Source organism: Erinaceus europaeus, chromosome 8, assembly GCF_950295315.1.
Source record: "Erinaceus europaeus chromosome 8, mEriEur2.1, whole genome shotgun sequence".
In the NCBI taxonomy this organism is placed as follows: domain Eukaryota; kingdom Metazoa; phylum Chordata; class Mammalia; order Eulipotyphla; family Erinaceidae; genus Erinaceus; species Erinaceus europaeus.
The window spans coordinates 62,298,718-62,307,452 of record NC_080169.1 but is presented as its reverse complement, the minus strand read 5'-3'; positions in this window follow the sequence as shown (position 1 = coordinate 62,307,452).

Below are 8,735 nucleotides of genomic sequence, written 5' to 3'. Positions count from 1 at the left end.
CCACTCTGTTTAATATTTTCAAATGTCAAATCAGACCTCAAAATATTATATATTAATGCTCAAATTAGTTCTACTATGTTCTTTAGAAGGACCTTCTATTGGATTCCATGCCAGATCTTACAAAAAAATAAACTAGAAGGAATAGTTTCTTTTTCACTATAAAGTAATTGTACATTCAGGCAAAAGAAAAGTACATACAATAAATTGTCTTCTCCTTCTTTTCCATAAAGACAAAAAGGGGGAGAAAATTATAGAGACTCACAAATTACCTTTTCAAGCAGTAATAAAAAAAGGAAGGTTGAATAAATTTGTAGCCCTAACTAGTATAAAGAAACTAGCAAATCTGATTCTGAAGTAGCGTGGGGTCAAATTCTAAGCTTTCAAAATGCAAGTCTACTAATTCCTAACTGGTGTTCTTCAACACACTCCTCCAACTCTTTGATCCTAGTATCTCCCTCCAGAAACTTGAAAAATAAAATAAAATAAATGTGCATTGAAAAACTTCCCTGAAGGGGTCACTTGGTTGAGTGCACATGTTACAATGCTCAAAACCCTAGTTCGAGCCCCTGATTCCCACCTGTAGGGAGAAGGCTTCACAAGTGGTAATGCAGTGCTTCAGGTATCTGTCTCTCTCCCTTTCTGTCTTCTCTTTCCTCTTAATTTCTGGCTGTTTCTATCTAATAAATAAATAAAAGATAATAATAAAAAAATAAAAACCTTCACTGATGATCAAAGAGATAAAATAAACTATTACCCAATACATATCAGCACAAGAGGTATTAAATAATGTTTCCTTTCCTCAAGTTCTTTTTTTATTTTTTAAATTTCTTTATTGGGTAAATAAATAAATAAATAAATACAATAGTTTGTACAAGCATAACATTTCCCAGTTCCTTTCCTTAAGTTCTAAATATGCTATTGAGTTTAGATATTTTGTAACACTCATCATTTTTTTCTTTTTTACAAAAATGAGAAACACTAACTTCTACTAAACTTTGTATGTTTTACTCCTTCTTTCCTTTTCTTCTAAAAGAGGTTAGCGGGCCTGTGAGAAAGTTCATTGGAGAAGAGGCTTGTTTCGTCATGTGTTTGACCAGATTCGAGTTCCTTATCCCCATGGCACCAGGTGGAAGCTTTGTGCTTTAGGTGTCTCTCTCTCCCTCTCCCTCTCCCTCTCCCTCTCCCTCTCCCTCTCCCTCTCCCTCTCCCTCTCCCTCTCCCTCTCCCTCTCCCTCTTCCTCTCCCCCCCCTCTTTTAGACCTGAAAAAACTCACCACAAAGTAGTGAAGCCATAGTGACAACAACAAGAAATTTAAATTAAAAAAAAAAAAAAAACTTAGAAAGGTAGGTCCTTACAGTGTTATTTGCAAAGAGTCTAAGTTTGTAAACAATCTTAAATGTCCAAGGACAGATGAGTGATGAAGAAAATGTTTTATATATATATATATATATATATATATATATATATATATATGCAATTCAATGCTACTGAACCTTTTGCAGTGATGAAAACATTCTCTTTTACTGCAGTTTGAGTGGAACTTGATGACATGTTGAGTAAAATAAGCCCGGAGGAAAGAGATGACTACCAGATGACCTCACTCATAGGTGTAATCTCTTCTCAACATCCAAACACGATTTAACACATTGGCCTTCAAATTATATCTTAAATCTGTTCTTTTCTGTTCAGTTCTACTTATATCCTTCAAAATCATAATCATTTCATCCTAGTTCTATAATTTTCATTTTTAAATTTCATTTATATTTCTTACTTGTTCAAACAAGTAAGAAACAAGGCTTCTTCTCAATTTGCTCCACAGAAAAACCTGAGTGATAGTTTGAAAATGTCAGCCATAGCACTTACCTACTAGAGTATCTCCACTAACCTTGCCTAGGCTTAAAAACAATACAGAAGCTGGGCAGTGGTGTACTCAGTAGAGTGCACAATCATCATGATTGAGGACCTAGATTCAAGCCCCCTCCCCATATGCATGTGGAAAGTTTTACAAGTGAAGGCTCTCTCTCTCTCTCTCTCTCTCTCCCCCTCTCCTCTCTCTCTCTCTCCTCTCTCTCTCTCTCCTCTCTCTCTCTTTTCTCTCTCTCTCTCTCTCTCTCTCTCTCCCTCTCTCTGTCTCACTGTCTCTCTCTCTGAAAAAAATAAAGAAAAAGGTAAAAGCATAGCATTGGGAGTGGTGCAGAATTGTGGTACAGGAACTATTCCCCAGTTATAACACTGGTGGCAAAAATAAATCAAATACAGACATTTTATGCATACCTTTGTCTATTGGAAATGTCTCCTGCATGTCACCTTGGGCTTCAAATTACTTCACAAAAACATCAACATGAAATTGCTTCACTGAATTATTATAGATTTAAAAGAATTTAGGTTTTGCGTAAGAGAATTTCTTGTTCCTCAAATGCTCTTTTCTTGATTCTCAGAGAACAATTTCCTTTTGACATTCAATCTGAGCTTAAATGACACTTTTTCCAGTAAATTCAAAGAACTCACTCCTCCATATCACTGTGTTTAGATGATTTTATTAGTATGAGACGTATCATGTTTAATTGTATTTTTTAAATATTGTATATTTTTACTATTTAGAATGTAAAGCCCCATTTACAATAGTAATAGTAAAGGATAAACACATATTTAAAAGAATGAATAAATGGAAGAAAAGATATATTGCTTTACTCACCCTCTCAATTTTTTAAAACACTGAAACCTAGATTGTGTTCTATTCCCTGTAAATTTCAGCAAAACAGTTTGCAAATATTTAGCAATCAGAGAATAATTTTGAAGTAAAATATTCCATCCTCTCTCATTCTTGAAAAGAATCTGATTGCAGCAATGTTTCTTTGCACAATACACATAACAGGTCCATTGTTTCCAATTTTAGCAGGTGTGTGGCTGGTGTGTCATTTCAGCCCTAGAGTTGCATACTTTGTAGTAAAATAAATCAATAACATAAGTGTTTTATAGTGATGTAAAATTACTTTTATTTATTTATTCCCTTTTGTTGCCCTTGTTTTATTATTGTAGTTACTACTGATGTCATTGTTGTTGGATAGAACAGAGAGAAATGGAGAGAGGAGGGGAAGTCAGAGAGAAGGAGAGAAAGATAGACACGCCTGAGGCTCTGAGATCTCAGCTTTAATCATCATAAGCCCAAGATCTGGTCTCTATATCCACATGTGTATTTTCCTCTGTGTATACATCACTCTCTTTTTAAGAAAATAAAGAAAGGAAAAGAAATATATTTTTAAAAAGATATGAATGATCTTTGAATTTGCATACCCTTTGTTGCTGTTACTAGTCAATGTTTTTGTCTTATAAGTAGGAAAAATTACAATCCCCATTTTTTTTATTGTTGTAGTTATTGTTGTTGTAGTTGATGTCTTCATTGTTGGATAAAATGGAGAGAGGAGGAGAAGACAGAGAGGGGGAGATTAAGACTCCTGCAGACTTGCTTCACCGCCTGTCTCAAACCAGGATCCTTACGCTGGTCCTTGAGCTTTGCACCACAGCGTGCACTTAACCTGCTCCACTACTGCCCGACTTCCATACTCCCATTTTTAAAAACATTGATATATGATAATATGTTTACTTATATACTATTTTATATCAATTTCCATGATATAAAAAACAGATATTGTTTTATTGAAGATACACTGGCTTAGACAAAGTAGCAGTAATTGTCATTGGGGCTTGAGATAACGAGTTAAAATATTGCAAGAGGGAAAGAGAGAGATTTAGTATTCTGATAAATAGGTTTAAAACAAAACATTTTTTTAAAAAATTGAAGGAAAATAATAGTATATGGATAAAAGAGTTATAACACACAATTCTTAAGACAGTCCAATCTTTTCTACAATATATTTCTTTACATTATAGGTTATTAAAATGTTTACATGAATACTATTTCAGAAGAAATCATCTCTGCCTATTTTTACCCATCTCTCCTTTTTCTCCTTCATTCTTCCTTCTTTCTTTTTTTTGCAGTTTGATTCAATACAAGGATTTGCTGTAACATTTGTTTATGGAAGAATTATTTTAATCCTAACAAGATTCTTGTGATATCTGAATTGGAATAGAAAATGGCTAGCTTGCTAAATGTGAACTAATATATTTCTTAATGTGAAAAGAAGCAAATTACCAGCAAATTAGTCGTACCTAGGTAATTATCACAAAACATAATCAGAAAAAGGCATAACTCTCTAGTAGCAAGGGCAAAACCCATACTGTTGAAAAAATGTATCCAATTTTTAAGTATAACCGTAATATTAAAGGAAAAAGCTTTATATCAGTCATCAAAAGCATAAGAAGCTTAACATGGTATAATAATCCAGCCTAAAGGTCTGATTTCTAAGTATAAGCAGCTCCTCAAATTCTGTTTTCTTTCCTCAAATTTCATAGAATAAAACATTTTGTTATCCACTGAACACTGACATTTCCATATTAAAATACTCCTCAGTTTTTAGTACACAAACGTATGTCAATGCTTTGTCTGAATTTTTACCATACAACGTTTTATTGCTGCTGACTCATTACTTCCATTGAATGAGAACTTACTTCCATTGTCTTACTTCCATTGAATGAGAACTCCCCCTCAAAAAGCTCTTCTGTATAAACTATGATTATTTAGAGTTGTTTTTTTCTCTTTGTGCTCTGACTGTGTGTACCTAACAGAAATGTCAAAACAAAACAAAAAAATGCAGATGCCAAACTTTTATAAGCTATTTCCAGATTAGAGCAATAAAATGGTCTTCCTTTGATGAAATGGAGGTGGAAAGAAGCAGTTTGTTCAATTCTCCTAAAAGAACATTTATTCCAGTGTTTTATTAAAATCTATGGGAAAGAAAAAAATAGTAACATAAGGGTTTTGCCTCATAAAAAAATAAATAAAAAGAAAGTGACACTAAACTAGAAAAAGATAAGTACCCTTTGACCTTAGCTTTCATTCAGATGAATCAGGACCAGTGTAATAAATCATTCTAAGTACTTAGGAGTTGGTCAGTGCTAATGGCAAGGATCTCAGTCTCATAGCTGGATCCAGCTCAGGTGAAAATAAAAAATCACATGGAGGTCAAAGGATGGTTGAAAAACTCTAGTTCTTCCTATGCTATTAACAAATGGAGTTAATGTGTAAGTAGTGATGAAGTATGGATAATCGAACTAGATGTACTCTCCAGTGTAATGTAATCATTTAATTGCAACACTATTTTAGAACCTCTAAATTAACATTAAAATCAAGGCATATTGTAACTTATTTTTTCATTGCTTGAATGGAATCTATTCAAAGCCTTATCGGGTATCTATTATACTCTTGTTACTCTCATGGTGCCAGCTACTTATCCTACAAGATTAGACTTACAAGAAAAATTCACTAAAATAGAAAAACCTGTTTTTCAAGAGTAGAAGTGTATTTTCATATTGTCATGGGGCAAATCCCTTGTATTTATTGTACTTATTTGGGAGAAAACAAACTAGCATTTCTCTGGTTAAAATTGTCTTGTTTCTCATCATTTCTGCTCACCAGTATACATACAATGCCTTCTTAGATTTGAGAGTATAAAACCAAAATAATCTATAAAAAGCTAGTAATTCATTTAGATGACAACTACACTTTACATCTGAGGAAATAGGTTGCTGATTCTAGAGAGAAACTAGTAGCTAACTAGCTTGGGAGTTGGGCTGTAGCGCAGCGAGTTAAACATAGAAGCGCAAAGCACAAGGACTGGCATAAGGATCCCAGTTCGAGCCCTGGCTCCCCACCTGCAGGGGAGTCAGTCGCTTCACAGGCGGTGAAGCAGGTCTGCAGGTGTCTGTCTTTCTCTCCCCCTCTCTGTCTTCCCCTCCTCTCTCCATTTCTTTCTGTCCTTCTGCAAACCACAATGACCCTGGGTCCATGCTCCCAGAGGGATAGAGAAGTATTTGATTGTTTCTGGTCTGACATCTAGGTCTTTGATCCATTTGGAGTTGATTTTTGTTTCTGGTGAGATAAAGTGGTTCAATTTCATTCTTTTGCATGTTACAACCCAGTTTTCCCAGCACCATATATTGAAGAGATCTTCCTTTTCCCATTTAATCCTTTGGACACCCTTATCAACGATTAGATTCCATAGGTGTGGGGCCATCTGCCCCTTTGATAGCTTTCCTATTCTTTAACATTCTTGGAGTATGGACCCAAGGTCATTTTGGGATACACAGCTATATACTAATAATGTCAAAGGACATAAATTATGGTGATATTGTGTATGATACAGGAAATCCTAACAAAGGGATATTTCAAAATTAACCCAATTGCCAAATAATGTTATTATAGCAATATCTATCTATTGCCTTCTTAAACCCTAAGACAGCAGGAAACTCCCACTTCCTCTATAGAGCCTATATTTCCCCCAGTCCTGGAACCTCTAGGGTGGGGCTCACTCTCCTGCATGCTTCTCTCAATTCACACCAAATGATATTGCATCCGCCAATCCCAACATAATCAATGCAAGGAGTACAACCTCAGCATGCTTCACTTCAGATTGTGTCCAGGGACGTCAAGCATGGAATGCCAACACTTCACCCTCATTACTCAGGTGAAACCTTTCCCTTCCTGGTATTCTCTAATTCCATTACTTGTGGTTCACTTCCTAACAAAGTCCCAAAACCTAGATATAGATAAAGGATGTCTTATGTTAAATTATACATAAATATATATATAAACATATATATAGAAATTGTGAAGAGTAAGAAAATATAACATCATGGAGAGTTAGAATTTTCTTACTAGATGTTAAGTACCCTGGTTTTAGAAATGAAGAAAATGTTCATCTAACTTTTTTGACGGAAAAATATTAGACATAGTTTAGCAATTTATATGTCAATACCACCTGAAAAATCTATTTTACAACAATATCTAGAATAATATTTTAACAAGTATCTGGATATTGAGTATCTTCATCCTAATTTGTTACATGAAAACTAATCACCAGAAGAAACAACTGAAGAAGTATAGTGGGCATTATTATTTGTATTTTATTGAGAAGATGTTGTTTCATAAGACTGTTTTCCTAGGGGCACACTTTTATATTTCCCCAAGCTAGACACCAGTATTGGATAGTATTATTTTGAAGCTGAAAGTTAACTAAATGTTTGGTAATATTTTCCATGATCAAGAAAACGTTAGATTTTTCTCAGCTATGCATATTTATGTACCTGACTATCTGTAGGAAATGTGTGCATTTTTTTAATTAGGAGGAAGAACCTGAGGAAAGAGAAAGAGATTTCTACACAAATCTAACACACTCTTAACAGTAATTCTTAGATTATACATTCTAGCTCCTAATGACCTCCCTTCCTGGGTGACAAAAAGAAGAAGGATATTGAGAAGGAGGATAGACTTTGATAATCAGAAGGAAATGGCATTGGTTCTAAAAGTTAGTCTGGTAATATTGGTTAATTTTTCAACCATGTCTTCCTCATCTGCAAAACATACTTAATGAAAATATCTATAAGCATAATATAATTTTAGGACTACTTGTCAACAAATTTACACATCTATGCTAAGTATAACTATGACTGACACCAGTAATTGCTAAAAGAAATGAGTGTTCCTACTTCTTTACACAATGATCATACATTAAATGCAAGAAATAGAACATAAAAATAACAAAATATGACCTCCTCATATTCACAATATTCATAATCTACTTGCTTAAATTCTATCTAAGTGTGGAATATAGAACCATCTTAGATTAGACTCTGGTTCTTGCTTCAACTACTCCTTTTTCACAGGTAATTTTCTCATTTTGGAAAATTGACAGAAGAAGATTTGATATGAAAAGATAGAAGATGTTTTTAGTTCATTTCTGCAACATAATACCACAGAAATCAGTTCAGTTTGTTTCTAGCAAAGACAACTATCAATCAGTTGGGATTTTCCCTCCACTGAAGTATACATGCTCCACAATACTGAAACAATTCCATTTGTTTCTTATTTTCATCAACACACTGTAACTATCCTGGAGAACTGTGTCTTTAATTATTGTGTTTTGTACCAAGGACAGCCTGCAAGGAAGTAGGCATCAAGACAAAGCAAAGCCAGAAGAATGTCTTTGAATTCAAATTTCAATCACATTGTTGTTTTAATCATGAGATTAAAGATGTGGACAAATAAGAACTAATGTGAAGCCTGGAGACAGTGAGAATGGGGTGTTTTGCAGATGTTTAGAAGTTACTGAGAAACACTGGGCTATACCAAGAAATGATGCCTATTATCTCTATGTGAAAGCCTCTAAAGCAGCATTACCCTGACATATGGAACAGGTTTTTCTCTCCTCAGAAAGAAATTAAAATTTACAGAGAGGAAGTAGAATAAGCAGGCAGAGAATTCATTTATTATGTGGCTCCTGCAGACTATATTACTCAGGGAATGACACCGATCAAGCCCCCATGCAAAAGTGGCTTTTATAACTAATCAACTCAACCATATGTTTAAAGCATTTTAAATTTCTGCGGAGTTGAACTCTGAGGACTGAGGTCACTCTAGCTAGTCCCAAAGAGGTTTACTATCACTTTAAACAAACTTCTTTCAGGCAGACAATTTTAAGGGGCTCAAATAGCCACTAAAGAGTTCAGATTACACTTTAATTCCGAAATCAGCAGAAAATGTTATTATGCTTTAACTTCTTCATACCACCTAACACTCTAGAAGATAGCTATAGTTTCACTTTTTTCTAGGTTAGAA